This window comes from Pinus tabuliformis, chromosome 7 (genome assembly GCF_031772625.1).
Source record: "Pinus tabuliformis cultivar Carrire ecotype Pingquan chromosome 7, CPIR1, whole genome shotgun sequence".
NCBI classification, from domain to species: domain Eukaryota; kingdom Viridiplantae; phylum Streptophyta; class Pinopsida; order Pinales; family Pinaceae; genus Pinus; species Pinus tabuliformis.
Window position 1 is genome coordinate 1,067,276,701 of NC_142293.1, and position 16,867 is coordinate 1,067,293,567.

A 16,867-nucleotide genomic window follows, 5' to 3' on the forward strand; every position below is an offset into this window, starting at 1 on the left:
CAAAGTAATGATATGCTGTTGGTTTCACTATAGAGCTATTGGGTGATTGCTTGAAGGAGGTGAAGAGGAGAAATTCTTTCTGCTGGGAGGTGTTGCTGGATTGGGGCCTTCAATGGTTGTAACACTCTCAGAACTTTACTTCTTCCATTAATAAAAGCTATTGAGGTTCTTCTATATGCACTTGTTTCAATGATGTATTGTGATAATTGTATATTTGATTTATGCTAATCCTTGAATCAGTTATGATTGCATGCTTCTTGTAGTTTCCTTCTTTGTTATTTTGCAGGATCTCATTGTAGCTGGGCCAGCAAAAGAGCAAGGAGCTGGGAGCAAGCAAGCAAAGAGAAGAGTTTGGATTCGACATTAAGCGCAAGACAACGGTTAGTGCATTTCTTCATTCTCTCTTGCTTTCATAAAGAAGTAAACCTTAAGTAGTTTTCTTTACAGTTGTTGCTGAGGTACTATCACCCTTAGAGTGGGATAGGGTCATCCGAATCGGATACTTTTCCCTACAACAAACTGGCGACTCCACTGGGGATCGTATCTATTTGATTGTTTGTAGTATTTTGCTATTCATTTCCTGAACAAAAGAGTACCAAATCGAAAAGCTTTTGACTATATCAAAAGCGAAGTAGAGGGCAGCTACTCTAGCTCATTTCTGAGCATGTTCATGATTTGAAGAGCTGATCTACAAGGATCCTTGTAAGCTCTTAGTGATAGCTTTTCATCTTCCTTGTCATCCCTTAGTGTGTGCTTGACTGATAGCTTCTGATTTGAGCAAAAACTGTGAATTTTTGAGAAAATTGTGACCCGGAAACTGAGAAAACGCAACTTTCGTTTTCCAAAGCAGGTAGTACACAGGCTACCTGCTTTGCAACGCAGGTCCCGAAGGGGCTACCTGCGCTGAGAGCCAGACTGGCTGTGCAGCACCTGCGTTGGCCCAAATTTGCCTTGTGCATTTGGGGTTTCCTCCCTTTTTCTTGCCTGTTTTCACTATAGATTTTGCAGCCAGTTACCAGTCTTGTACCTGTTCTGAAACCAACCTTACTTTCCATCATTCCGCCTCTGTTATATAACGAAATTGTACTTGTTATTTTGTATTTCTTACATCATTTACAATTTCCCATAACGAAAGTGAACTAGTCCTGCTTTGGCCTCTTAGATCTGAACCTGTGTTAGGCATTTTGCTGGTCTAAAGAGTTAGCTTGTTTGCTGTCCATAGCTGATTAGTCTTTTTACTTTCGTCATTATGGTTTGATTTCATGTATTTCCAGTGATTAAACAAGTAAATCTTAAGGTGTCTTTTGATTTTGGACTAGCTTGTTTACTTTCGCTTTAAATCGAAATCAAAGTGATATAACAACTTTCTTTTTGTAATACATCAACATTAAGAAAGGGAAAAGAAAATACATGCATTGTGCATTTTGCATTTGAAAAAGTTTGCATGATGATTTAGGAGAAAGTGCATTAGTTTGTGCTGTATGAACTGTGTGAAAAGATATGCCTTTCTTCTCCCTCAGTAGTTAAGATTTTCATCAGTCAAAAAGATTTGAAAAAGCTTGCTTCTCATCTTAGGCTGCATTTAGGATTTTTGTCATATACATCTCGTGGTGAACCTTGAAAGGCAAACTTTAAAAAGATCAACTTAAAATATACTGAATGAACCTAACAACGCATTGAAACATAACGCAAACACATAGAGGTCTAAGCTAGAGACGTGTTCCGGCGTCATTAAATGTAGTGACTGTCGATCTCTACGAAGGTGGGTGATTCCTCCTGAGAGTCGGTGGCACTAATACGGACTTGTGCTCCCACGTACCGTCGAGTATATATTGGGAGACCCCTATAGGCATATATCCTTTATCCTTAGGAAGCCGTGTCGGCCGCCCTACTGATCGCAATGCAGTGAACACAGCATTCACGAAGATTGACCACACGTACCGTAAAACGTATTCCGTGGTTTTGCGAAAGGTTTGGCACACCCTCTGCCTAGATCTCCAGAGCAGTTTCTTTTGGCCTTTTTCAAACTCTATAACTGAAAAAGTCCAACTGAGCATTTGTCACTTTGGGCTCGTTAATACATCGAAGGAGACTAGAGTCATCTTTAGCTTTTTCTCGACTCTTAAAACATGAAAAAGCAAAGTTATGTTTAAAAGCGTCTAATAAAATTCATTCAAATCGGAAACGCAAATTTTCCCCTTTATATTTTAGTTGATCGAGTAATCCGCAATCGTGGAAGAAAGTCAATTGAATATTCGTCGTTCTAGGAGGCTTGCGAGTCAACCGTCTTTGTCTCCGGAATCGAAAACAGTCCGGACGAAGCGAGCTCGTCGAACCAGTTCAAAATCTCCTTTAAAAGTTAGAACAAGTGTTCCAACAACATCTGAGATTCTGGTTACTCCAAACATTTCCGGAAACCCTGCCTCTATAGAAGAAGTTCGACCGCCGCAGAAGGACAGTAATACTGATCCTAGTCTGGGGGAAAATACTTGTATAACTGAACCAGTTCCATCTGTAACTGGTCCAGAGAGTTTTGTTCCTCAAACATCTGTCGCTGTTGATACAACCCCTTCTTCGGCACCGGAAATCTATTACGGACCTGACGGTCTTCCTCTTCCACCTGGTCTGATTGCGATAGAGGAAATTATAGAGGAACCGCAAGTATCCACTCCAACTCATTTTGGAGTAGGGGTCACTCTATTTCCTGCTACAACAGAAGTTTGTCCATCACCAGTGGAAGTTCCTGTAGAATCACTAGGCAATCAATTGGATAGACTCAAAATGTCTGAACAACCGTCGACATCTAGGACTGTGTCAAATGACACGACGACGGCAGAATTACCTGCTGCAAATCCAACAATGTTCGCCGGCATACCATCTGTCCCAACTAGCTCTCAGTCGCTAGAAGGAGTCCACCAAGGGACTATCTCGGCAGTATGGTCTGTTCCTGTTTGTTCCGGAGTAATGTCTGGTAACTCTTATGGTGAGACTCATCAAATTGACCCTTTTGGGAATCAATTTAGGCCATCCAGTCCTCCAGGACAATCAATTGCCTTAAGTTCTGGATTACCACCGTATGGGGGGCAGTATGCCCTTTCATTACCCCCTCCGGGAGGGTACCCATACGGGAGTTCTCAACCTTATTCAAGTTATGGTGGAATTGCAATGAGTACTTGGGTACCTATGCTATCCCAACCACCAAGAGTTGTATATTCTATGCAACAGTGTGTACCTGTGACGAACATCCCAACTACACCGGCTATTGTAACCGTGTCGCAAGTTCAAACGATGCCTGTTGTATGTCAACCTCAGATTTCTCAGGTTCTCATGCAACAACCCCTTGACCCTGCGATCCAACCACAATCGCCTACTGGTGGGGCGACACAAGTACAATCGGGTACAATCACCCCACATCTTGGTCCAATGGTTAGTATAGCACAACAACCCATGGTATCGCAACCGTGGATAGTGCAATACCAACAGCCACAATTCCAACAAGTGTACCAAGGTTCTGAACAACAAATCTTTGCGAATACTGGACAACCATATATCCAAAGTGGTCAAGTCCATCAACCGTATCAGTCATACCAACATCAACTCCATTATGCCGGTATGCAAAGACCAACTGTTCAGGCGATTCCATCATACCCTGGATACGCTTCCCCTAACTTGAATCAACAGTTACCATTCGTGGCGACTTTAGAGTTGCCTAATTTACATCGGTTAACCAATGATCCAATTGCTTACACCCCATGGTGGCCAGTGATCCCGCACAAACTCCCATCCGACATTCCTAAATTCAATGGAAATCCAGGTGAAGACCCGTCGAATCATGTGATGACATTTCATCTATGGTGTTCGTCGAACACTTTAAATGATGATTCGATAAGGCTTCGCCTCTTTCAGAGGACATTGACAGGTCCAGCGGCGAAATGGTATATAGAATTGCCAAGAGCTTCGTTCGACAATTTTAGCTCCCTTGCCACGACATTTTTAACCCACTTTCAATTACCGATAAGGTATGAAACGGGAACAGAGATATTGACTAACTTCAAACAGACAACCGCAACTCATATATCAGATGATATACATGAGTGGCGACGTCGACGAAGAATGGTTAAAACATACGTTCCTGATCAGCTTTTAGCTGAGTGGTTTATAAAGTCGTTACTTCCGGCCATAACGGAAGATGTGGCAAAGGGGGGAGTCGTAACAGAAGAGCAGGTTATTGCTCGTGCACAATATTTGGACTTAGTATATACTCAGTCCGGCACGCTCTATGACAAAATACCAGACGCCCCTAGACCAGAGTTTTCAATCCCTCCTCCTCCTAAATCAAATAGTGACTCTCATGCCGGCGATGGCGTGATTGCCATGGCAAACACGAATCCAAAAAGGACCAATCAAAAGAAGGCCCGTAAGGATTCGAATCAAAATGCGCATGGAGAAATTCTTGCTTCGGAAGTAAATGCCGTATCGACAGATAAAGGCAAAGAAACCAATCAACCAGGAAGCAAGAAGAAGCAAAACAAAGGGAAGAAGAATAAACAAGGTGAATCATCCCCTAAGAAAAATTCTTCGAACCCTCCTGGGAATAGGAAACCGAATCCATGTCAAATATGCGATGACAAGGATCATAACACTAAGAATTGCCCATTCAAAGCTGAGCTAAAGAGGTTCTTTAAGAGTCCGCATACCTCAGCTGTGTCAAGTGATCCATTTCCTAACCCAGGTCAAAATCTGGTTGATAGTGGAAACGCTTCCCCATCTCAAGTGCTTATGTTGTCGGTTTCAAAACAGCAAAATGATGCTTTGATTTCGACAAGGAACAAAGATTACGGGAATCCACAGGTGTCGAACGATAAAGGTAAAGATCAACCTAGCAGTTCGACAACAACTTCGGCAGAAGTTGTACCCCCCATCACGCACGAATTAACGATAAAACCGCCAAAGGGAGTAGTACACAAGTCTACATTTAATCCTCGTGCCAGAGCGGCACAGCATTATAACATAGTGGAAGATTTGGCACAATCGCCATCTGCTATGTCGACTCTTGAGGTACTACAACATTGCCCATCCCAAAGGCAGGCATTGTTATCAGCAATTGGTGGGGTGGATCCTAAAGATTCCAATCTGGTATCCTTTGATCACAAAGGGTATGATCCTCAGTTACCAGCTCAACTAGCTTTCCTCGTCCAAGTGAAAGCCCTCAACAAAACAGTTCATAGAACGATTATTGATGAGGGGGCATCGACATGTATTATGTCAATGAGTTGCTGGAAAACGTTAGGATCTCCAACCTTGTCACGATCATCGACAACATTAAAAGCATTCGACGGAAGGATATATACCCCTTACGGTATCCTTAGTAACCTGAAAGTTGAACTAGGGGGCAAAACAGTAGAAATAGATGTTGAAGTCATTGATGGCAATCTTGACTATAACATCCTATTGGGAAGGCCATGGATTTATGCCATGCAAGCTGTTGTGTCGACTTATTTTAGGAAGATCGCATTCCCCTTTGAAGGAGGGATTACGGTCGTCGATCAACAAAACTTCCTCCCTAATGGTTCACAAGTTACAGGAAGCGTTCCCATGATCCATGGCAGCGACTGGTCGATTCAAGATATTGGAGTAGGTCTGTTGAAAGATCCCACTATGATGGGAACTTTCGCGCTACCACCTCCTAGTTGCATAGGAAATGTACCATTTGTAGCAACATGCAATATGGTATCCACCTTGAAAGACACAGAAGGCAAAGTCGCTATGGATCATGCAATGGTTTTGCCACCAAGCCCCATTGAAATATTGTAGCAATCAATGTTTCAGGCCTGGGAGGCGAATCCCAATCAGCGCTCTTCGAGCGTTTGGGTAGATAGATCTAGAGAATATGGTACCCCATTAGATCCTTGGTCGAAAGTACATGGGACTGACGAAGGAATCTTGCAATCAATGATGATTGAGGGGGCACCATGGAATGATCACCACCATCGTTCCCTTCTTCCGGAATACGAAGAAGATACTCAGAAAGATCTTTACCACCCTTCAGTCTTTGAATTCCTAACAAATACTGTAAACACGGTGGATTCTGAGCGAAACTTATCCAATATTGAAGAGACTATAGCCATAAATATCTCGACCAAAACAGGTATTGTAGAGAATATTCATGTTGGCAAAGGTTGTTCCCCTTCAGAACTGGAAATATATAACGCTCTCTTTCGCGAATTTAGAGATGTCTTTGCTTGGTCATATGATGAAATGCCAGGCATCGACTCAAGTATCGTTGAACATGAAATTAAAATGTATCCTGATGTCAAACCAGTAAGACAACGGCTTCGACAGGTGCACCCTAAGAAAGCCGCTGCCATTAAAGCAGAAGTTGAGAAACTTCTCCATGCTGGATTCATCTACCCGGTTCCTCTAACCGATTGGGTATCGAACATTGTTCCTGTTATGAAAAAACAAGGAACAATACGAGTGTGCGTCGATTATAGGGATGTAAACCAAGCTTGTCCAAAGGACAACTACCCTACACCTTTCATCGACCAGATAATTGATGAATGCGCCAGATGTGAAATCTTTTCCTTTATGGACGGATTCTCCGGATATAATCAAATTAATATCCGCCCACAGGACCAGTCTAAGACTGCATTTATATGTCCGTGGGGCACATTCGCTTCTCGAAAATTACCCTTTGGTTTGAAGAACGCAGGGGCGACTTTTCAGAGGGCTATGAATTATGCCTTCCACGACATCAAGAGCATTGTTCAACCATATCTCGACGATCTTCCAGCTCATTCGCGAAAGCGGACTGATCATCCGCAGCATCTAAGAGCGATATTTCTACGTTGCCGACACTACAAGATAAGACTCAATCCACACAAATGTGTGTTTTGCGTCGGTTCTGGTCATTTACTTGGCATTGTAGTCTCTAAAGATGGGATTCGTCTCGACCCCTGTAAGGTTCAGGCAATCATCAATTTGCCTCCACCTTCAAATTTGCTTCAGATTCAGAAACTCCAAGGGAAAGCAAACTTTCTGAGGAGGTTCATTCCAAATTACGCAGAACTTGCTAAAGGTTACACACGTCTTTTGAAAAAAGATGTACCCTTCGACTAGGACCAGGTTGCGCAAGCTTCCTTTGACGCTTTGAAAGAGTCTCTAGTAAAAGCATCATTAATGTACGCCCCGGATTATCTTAGGGATTTTAACCTGTATCTAGCTGCAGCGGATACAACCATTGCGATGGTTTTAGTTCAAGAAGTCGATGGAGTTGAACATCCTGTATATTATTTAAGTAAAAACTTAAATGATACAGAAAGTAAATATTCTTACGTTGAAAAGCTAGCGCTTGCTGCTGTTCAAGCGGTACAGAGATTTCGACATTATATCCTCTTTAGGAAAACTACCATTCTGTCAGATTGCAACCCCATGACTTATATACTGTCACGACAGTTGTTGGGGGGCAAGTATTCCAAATGGATAGCGATCCTTCAAGAGTTTGATCTGGAATTTGTGAAATCCAAGTCAAAGAAAGCTCTGGTATTCGCAGAATTACTATGCGATCTCCCATCGTCGTCCAACGATGAAACTTCCAAGGAATCAATCGTGGACGAGACTTTATTTTTGATATCTGCAAGCGATGAATGGTATGGAGATATAATTATCTATCTCCAAACTCAAAAGTTTCGGCCAGACACCTCACACTCCGAACAGAAACGTATACGATACCAAGCAAAAGACTACGTGATCGTCGGTGATACCCTTTACCGTCGTGGTATCGATACAGTTCTGAGGAGGTGTCTCACCCATGAAGAGGCCGAAAAAGCCCTGAATGAGTGTCATTCAGGCGCGTGTGGAGGGCATCAATCAGGTTTCGCTACAGCCCAAAAGATATTAAGAGCAGGATATTTTTGGCCAACAATGTTCAAAGATTGCATAATCGCAGTCCGAAGTTGCCATTCCTGCCAAATCTTTGATAGCAAAACCAGAAGACCGCCCGCACCCCTGCAACCAATAGTTGCAGTTGGGCCTTTCGCCAAATGGGGCATCGATTTCATGCAATGTAACCCCACCTCGACCGGGGGGCATGGGTATATTATAGTCGCAGTAGACTATTTTACCAAGTGGGCCGAGGCGATGCCTACATTGGACAATACTGGTGAAACAACTGCCCTATTCTTTTTCAATCATGTAGTCGCCAGGTTCGGCGTACCACAGGCTATAGTTACAGATCATGGATCGCATTTTCGCAATCACATGATGGTCGAATTAGCTGCCAAACTAGGGCTATCTCACAACAGCTCTACCCCATATTATCCACAAGCTAACGGACAAGTTGAGGCAATCAACAAGGTCATGAAGCGTATGTTGCAAAGGATGATCGGGGTTCATAAAAGAAGATGGCACCTAATCCTGTATGCAGCCTTGTGGGCCTACCGAACTTCGGTAAGAACCGCAACCGGATTCACACCTTTCCAATTGGTGTACGGTCTAGAAGCAGTCTTACCGATCCAGTGTGAAATTTCGTCGCTTAAACTCGCAATTGATCTCCTCCCCAGAACTTCGGAAGAAGAGGCTCGTTTCTTGGAATTAATCCACTTGGATGAAACTCGTCGTGATGCCGCTTTGGCTAACGAAGCCCATAAGAAACGAGTCAAGGCTCAGTTCGACAAAAATGTCAAACCCCGTGTCTTCTTAGAAGGTGATTTGGTCTTGCTTTATGACCAAGAATCCGATAAATTAGGAGCAGGTAAATTCAATTCCTTATGGATGGGCCCCTATATTTTTAAAAGAGTGTTAGCAAAAGGAGCCTACGAGTTAATAGATTACGACGGAATCCCACTGGCGCAGCCCCGGAACGGGCTGTACCTCAAGCGTTACTATGCTTAAATAGTAACCTGCATGCTTTTGTTGTATTTTGTTTTCGTCAAAGTTCTTGTTCTGGTTGAGTGATTCCCCTTTTTCATTCGTTGCAGATGTCAAACCTTATGGAGACATGTGTTGGATATGCAGACGGAGCGAGTCGTAGTTCGCGGAACCTATCCTCCGCAGCATGGGCCATTTTTTATCCAAGTGGCGAGTTAGTAAGTTTCAGAGGTGTATGTATTGGGCAATCAACGAATAACATCGCTGAGTATAGCGCGTTGATAGAACTACTCTCTGATGCCGTCACACGAGGCATACGCCGACTAATTGTCAGGCTAGACTCACAGCTCGTAGTACTACAACTCAATGGCATATATTCTGTTCGTAATCCAGCTATTTATCGCATGTTCCTAAGAGTAAAGATCTTGGAAAGACGATTTGATTCAATTCAATATCAACATATTTCAAGAAATTTAAACACATTAACTGACTCATTAGCAAACTATGTGTTAGATAGACATCTGCAACATTTATAAAAGGGACACATCATAAAAATTGTACATATGAATCATCCAAATCAACCAGAATGAAAATCGAAAATCAAAATATATATAAGCTGTTCATAAAGTTCATACATAATGTTCTGTAACCAAGACAAAATTGGTCATGTGACCTAAAAACTCAAAAGTGCTAGGGGGCACCCTAGCCTAGTGATGCTCCTGATAGTAAGCCACAGTCTGTGCTATCATGCCCAGAAGACGGGTCCATCGTCTAGGTACACCGATATATGCTGCTGCATCGGTAAAGGTAACTCGTCAATCTGTACATCCGGAAGACCACAAGTAAGGTTCTCAACCTGCCCCTGCACAGCTGTAAGGGTCTCAGTATCGCTAAGATCACGGATAATAACTCTCCGAGCAGGTTCCTCTGCCGGAGCAGCAACAAGTGGTCTGAGACGAACTGCCGGACGAACAGGACCGACATCTGCAAGCACACATGAGTTCAATTAAAGTCTTGATAGCATAAAGCACAAGAACATTATAAATGTAAACAATGAACAGTAATATGGTTGAAATTCTTACCAGTAGCATCCCACTGAGCACCATCTGGCAGTACCATATCCGGATCACCCCGGAAATCCATACCAACATATGGGTACTCGGAAAAAGCCATCTCCTGGCGATCGAACCACCTGAAGAAAGCGGCATTGAAAGAAATCTGGGATTGACCTGCATGTCTGGACATGTGATCGACCCATCGCTGCATACGTGGCTCGGTAGGAGAAGGCACTCCGAGATCAATGTACTGAGGTTGCATCAGAGGGATCTTCTCCAAGGCGAAGGCAGTCAGAATCGAACCAAAACCAAATTTCTTCAGCTTCCCGTCCTTCACCTTGTTCAATTGATTTTTCATCTGAGTAAGCACCGCATCACTCCAGTTGAAGATCTTCGGTTGGAGACATTCCAAGGCGTGCTGCATATGAGACCTGTTGGCAACATGTAAAGATGCGCTACCGGCCATCCTACCAAGAGTATACAGAATGGACCTGAGAGGCCTGCTAGTAACATCACGGATAACCACCTTGCCATCTCTGCTCGGCTGGGACCCCTCCCTGCAGTACTGGCGGACATAATCTCTCACGGAATCATTCCCCCGAACTGTACCTGATAAAGAAATGGGGGCACCCCGCCTTGACAAGCCAGTCAAGAAATAAATATCTGTCACGGTCAATGGAATAGGTTTGTTCCTGATCTGGAATACTTGGTTAACAGGATCCCAAGCATCAAGCATATACTGCAGTAGAGAAATCTGTGCTCTCATGCTAGAGATACGGAAAAACTTCAGCAAACCACAGTCTCGTAATGCGCCCACCGTAACAGGATCATGAAGGGCAATCATATCTTCTTCTTCATGTTCTCGTTCTCGCCATGTTAGGGCCATCTTGATCAAGAATCCCTGCAAAACAAACAAGAGAATGAGTCAGCTCCTGAAATTGATGAAAAACTGGCAAAAATTTCATCAAGATCTGTGAAAAATTGTTGTTTTTATGCCCCAACGCAGGTGCCCAGTGTACTACCTGCGTTGGGGGACAAGCTGCCTTCAAACAGCTTGAATCCCAACGCAGTTTTCGAATGGGGAACCTGCGTTGATCAGAGGGCACCCTGGCAAAACCCCAGAGGCTCAATAGAACAGCAAAACAGGCATAAAACAGGAAAATGAAACCATGAAAATGAAGAGCTAAGGTTCAGCTCCTACCTGGTCCAAACGGCGCCGAAAATCGTCCGCAGAATCTCCCGGAATCAGCTGGTGAAAATCAAGGGGAAAGAGGCTCCTCCAAAGCTCCAACAAGCAAAATGCAAATGAAATGGTAAAGTGAGAGGTAAAAACCCTTTTTATTTGCTTTTTTACGTAGTTCAAGGTAAATATTAATGTGTTAATCTCATTTTCAAGTAAATATTACTCATTTCTAACTAGTTTGTTGCAGCAATTTGAAAATGCAGTGCTATCAGTGAAAAAGAGAAGCTAGTTATGGTAAAAAATCAAAAGTAAACCATATAATCGAGCAGTTTTAGCACACAGTTCATGCTCGTTAAAAAATAAACGCAAGATCCGAGCAGTTTTAGCACATAGTTCATGCTCGTTAAAAAATAAACATAAGTTGTGAGCAATCTTCCCCTAGAGTTCAAGCTCACCCAGAAAAAATGAACCGGTAAATAACCTTGGTAAATGTAACCTTTGACAGCCATATTAAAGCCCTTGGTCGTGTTCTTGCAGTCTCACCTCCATCCGTTCATTTGGCCAATCGTTCATCTCCATATGTTTGTTTACCCATTTTGAGGAATAGCTGCGAAGAGTGATTTCACTTAGCCATCCTTGTGACACTACCGTGATTGGAAAATTCCAACCTGTACCTGGAATCTGCTGCTATCCCTGTTTATCACTCGTTCCTCAAAAGACGAGTCTTCTTTGAGCTCTTTTCTCCTGACTCGTAAAATATGAAAAGTTTGCCGAGTTTTGGCCTTCCAGCTCGTTAAACGACCGGAAGAGCTATCCCTCCTCTAGATTTTAATCTTTTTGGACCTGAGGGATTATTGCACAAAAAGATCGAGCGCTTGTTTTGTTCGGCTCGTTAAAGCAATCGAAAATTCATCCCTTCTGTATTGTTTTATACTTTTTCGGACTTAAGGGATTAGATGACGAAAAAGGAATTCTGGAGTTGACTTTATGTACCTTTTCAGACTCTCTAAAAATGAAAAGGACTGAGTTATCCTTGTCGTTAGACTCGTTAAATTCATTAAATAGCGACAAACTTGTCTTTAGAGGAGAACGAGTTTCCCTATCGCTAGGCTCGTTAAAACATAGCGATGGGCTTGCCCGAAGGGCAGGTTATAGAACAAGCATATGTTATCCTCCTCAAGCTTGATAAAAATAAAGAGGTACTGGTCAGCAATGACTGGGGAAAAATTGGGAGAACCTCACAGCTTTAATGGTAGCAAGTCGCTCTTGAACATGACACTTTGTCCTCCGTATCACATCGGGTTGGGTTGTTTCATTCACCGGTCTCATCACCATGGTCCTCGCCACACCATCCACATTTGGGGTAATGCTACCAATCCATCACATCAGTGTCGTTATATGTTCAAGAGATGTTGTTCTGCAAAGAGTCAACCGTGTCCCATCCACTGCCATACATTGTCCTTCATCCATTTCATGACCGCCACCCTGAATCATACATCACAGTTTGTTTTCACCTCATCACAATCACTAGCTCCGTTCCGTGTCAATGATGTGGGATTCATTAAGGCCCTCCTTTGACGGATCGCTCCTTGTCGACATCAGCTCATTATCCAAGGAGTTGATCTACGAACAACCCCTTTAGTACTTTGAAGCTTGCATGCCTCAATGGCAAGTTTCTCACTTCCGGCGACAGGTATACATCAATGACCTTCGACCAGAGGATTTTGCATGGTGGTCGACGCCAAGTCCTTTATTCCCACCATGTGAATTGTACTGCTGTACCTTGAGGGTCATAATCCTTATCGGTGATTCCTCTCGCGCTTGTTAACGGTTTACATCATTGACCGGTAATCAAGCGATGTCTTTCCATGTTCGACTTCAAGAAATTCTCACATGGATCGACTTGTACATCGAGTGAAGATCGGAAGAGATTAAAGACCCCGGATCTAGTTTCATCCATCCGGGCTGCGATATATATTCAGGATATAAAGACATTTGATATGTACATCATTGCAGCAGATGATCATCCTTCTCAAAGGATGATAATTTCAGCAGAGAATTATCAGTCTATCATCAGACGATCGTCTGTGTTATGTACCAAAATGAACTTATAAAGCTGAGCATGGGAATGCCCGCCTCAGCTAGATCATGAAAAAGAATGAAAAATAATGTATTGTATTGTATCTTATTACAGGACACTTCTCAGCAGATTGAATGAACTTCGGATCCTCCTAATAAAGCATTTCACCCGATAAACAACCTCATACTTTAGGGGGCATCTGTTATAGACAATTTTGTGCCTTGCAGCATCAGGCATGAATTGTCAATAATCCAAGGGATCCAAAGTCCCTAAACATGATGTTCCTACCCCTAGAGGAACAAGGTCAGCAAACCAACAGCTCTCAGATCACTTCTCCACCTGAAAACACTCAAAAACAAGCAATCCTGAAATCAAAGCAGGTGCTCCACTAGGCTTCTGCGCTGAAACTCAACTCCTCCATGGTGTACCTGCGTTGCAAAGCAGGTAGAACAAAGGCCACCTGCGCTGAGCGAGATGGGACAAGTGGCACACTGAGTCATTGCTCTGGAATCTTCCAAAAATGACACTTGGATCAGGGATTTCGCCTTGTGATGAGTCAGAGGCTCTGTTTCTCCAAGTGGAAGCAAGGTTCTCCAAGTGGACTCAAGAACTGAAGATCAACTGAAGAGAGAGAGGACACAAGGCAGCTACACATCAGTTGCAAGCTGACTCATCCTTTCTCAATTCATCTATATATTGAGCTCTCTCCTATGAGCTCAGGAGGCTGGAATTTTGTGCAAAGTAATGATATGCTGTTGGTTTCACTATAGAGCTATTGGGTGATTGCTTGAAGGAGGTGAAGAGGAGAAATTCTTTCTGCTGGGAGGTGTTGCTAGATTGGGGCCTTCAATGGTTGTAACACTCTCAGAACTTTACTTCTTCCATTAATAAAAGCTATTGAGGTTCTTCTATATGCACTTGTTTCAATGATGTATTGTGATAATTGTATATTTGATTTATGCTAATCCTTGAATCAGTTATGATTGCATGCTTCTTGTAGTTTCCTTCTTTGTTATTTTGCAGGATCTCATTGTAGCTGGGCCAGCAAAAGAGCAAGGAGCTGGGAGCAAGCAAGCAAAGAGAAGAGTTTGGATTCGACATTAAGTGCAAGACAATGGTTAGTGCATTTCTTCATTCTCTCTTGCTTTCATAAAGAAGTAAACCTTAAGTAGTTTTCTTTACAGTTGTTGCTGAGGTACTATCACCCTTAGAGTGGGATAGGGTCATCCGAATCGAATACTTTTCCCTACAACAGTACCCTCGGCCGAATGACTTATAGATCTTAAGTACTAAAAACCCCTCATAAACATTCACCCCCTTCATATCATTCATTCTTCCCTAATAAACCCCTTTTCCTAAGGATAAAACCTTGTTGTCCTAGGAAAAGTGATCACCCCCATGAAAAAAACCCCTTTTCTCAAAAAACCCAAAAATACTTTTTAGCCTAAGTTATGATGTATGTATGCTAAAAGAAAACAAATGCAAAGAATTCATTATACTTAGGGCAATTTCATTTCCACCATTCTCATATTAATTTCTAACATTTATATATATTAATTCCCAAAGAAAAGACCCTTTCCCATATAGTTATATTAAAACCTTTTAATTTAATATCCCTAGCCCAGTTTAAATATAAACTATACTTTGCCCCAAACCCTGACGACTCATGTAATTAATCGATCTACGATTAATTAAAAGTTAACCTTCCGTTAATGACCCCAATGCCCTAACCCCTCCTTAATCCATCATTTAATTAAATCATGTCGTGCTTAAACATCAATCAGACCCCTCCATTACCCTCCGTACAACTCCCACGCCCGATTACCATGCGATCGCCTCGCATTTGATCCGATGGCTATTAACCATTTCAGGCAAGCCTGAAATCTGAACTTTACCTGCCCGAAATGAGTTGTTTTCCACTGGGTCCCCAAAGCGAAGTGGTGCTCGATGAATGGAATCAGGCGCCCTCCTCCCAATACCTCCAGGTACCCAAAAGCTGTGCGATGGAAACCGCTTACCACCCCTCGCTAAACACCAAAACTGTCACTATTCACATTACCCGCCAAAAAGTTGACTTTACACATAAAGCTAAAACCCCGAAATCATTTCTTTTATCGTGAATTCAACTAAAACTGCCATGCACACACCTGCAAACGTCGAAGTTTTCTTCTACGTCCACCTGCAATCCCTAAAGGCGCCATTTAACATTCAGTTCACCTTCCAGCCAACACTGGATGTGTTCGACCATTTGTAGTTGCCAGTCAACCTGTTCAGAACCCATTTTCCTCAAAATTCCAGGTATTTAGACCAAAATCCGCTGAAAAAACCTTGTCTAAAATTCTGGAAAAATTACTCAATTTCTTAAAAATTAAAAGAAATATTAATTGAAAAGAACTTGAAGCTGCCTCAACCTACTCTGCACTAAAACCCCATTACCCTCAAGAAACTGTAATGTATGTCCCCCGTTCCCAAATCCACAAGAACATAGAATGTCTACCCCTATCGCCATGGATGTCAGGGAAATTACTACTCCTCACTTGGACTTGGACCAGTGTCCCCTTGCTGATAAAGATTTCCAAATCAAGGACACCTCTATCCTTGTATCCCCTATCAAATTGTACTGCTAATACAAGAACCAATACCTAAACCAAGTTGATAAAGTAGGTCTGTGGGAATCTAATTTACCCAAGTATCAATTCCTTGAGGTGCACATTTTCCCTGAAATCATTCATTATTGCCATGCAAACTACATCACCAGTCAAAGGGTAGTGATGTCCCCTAACCAAACCACACATTTCACCATCACTACCGAGTCAATCAATGAAATGTTGCAACTCCAACCAGGGAAAAACTTAACCCCTATTTCAATTAGAGACCTACTAGACAAATTCCCCAAGCTTACCACTACCAAGATTGCTGAAATGCTTCAGACCTTCATCAGGGAGGGAAAGCATGTCCCAACAGAACATCCTCCATATGTGGCTACCATATTTCCCCCATTTGGTCAGGATGTAGTAGCAATTATCTCTTGTGTTTTAGTTTATACCACTAGTGAGTATATAGATGAAATCATTTTAACCTTCATGTCCATTTTTATTCCAGGACAACCCCCTGTTGTCGTGTATGATTATGCCAAGTATATAGTTGATAGGATGCATGAACAATTTCTGAGAATGAACAATGAAAGAGTGTTTAAGTATTCTTCAGTTTTGTACCACCTTCTCTTATACTAACAAGTTGACAAGTTCCCATTAATTCTCCAAAAGCTTAACACTAAAGGTCATCCTAGGTCAGTAATTTTTTGGATTCCTTTGATACATAAGCATGATTCCCCACATCCATACACAGACTTCATAGATTTGTTTGTACATCCTGTAGTGACCATGCTGCTAGGAAGTCCTCCTCCAAGAATCAGTTCAAACATCAGGAGGATCCTACAGATGTCAAAACAACACAAAGTGAGAGATTGGTACCTGTACCAAAATCACACAGAAATTATGATCTATGGCTATGATTTGGCCACATATAAACTACCCAGATAACTCCCAATGAGATTATTTGCTCTGGAGTACTATAGGAAGATGATCAACTCAGATGAGGTACATTTTGTTAAAGCCAAAAAGAAGGCCCAGCTCGGAATCAAAGATCAGCTAGGCCCCTTTGTATGAAATAGCAAAGAAG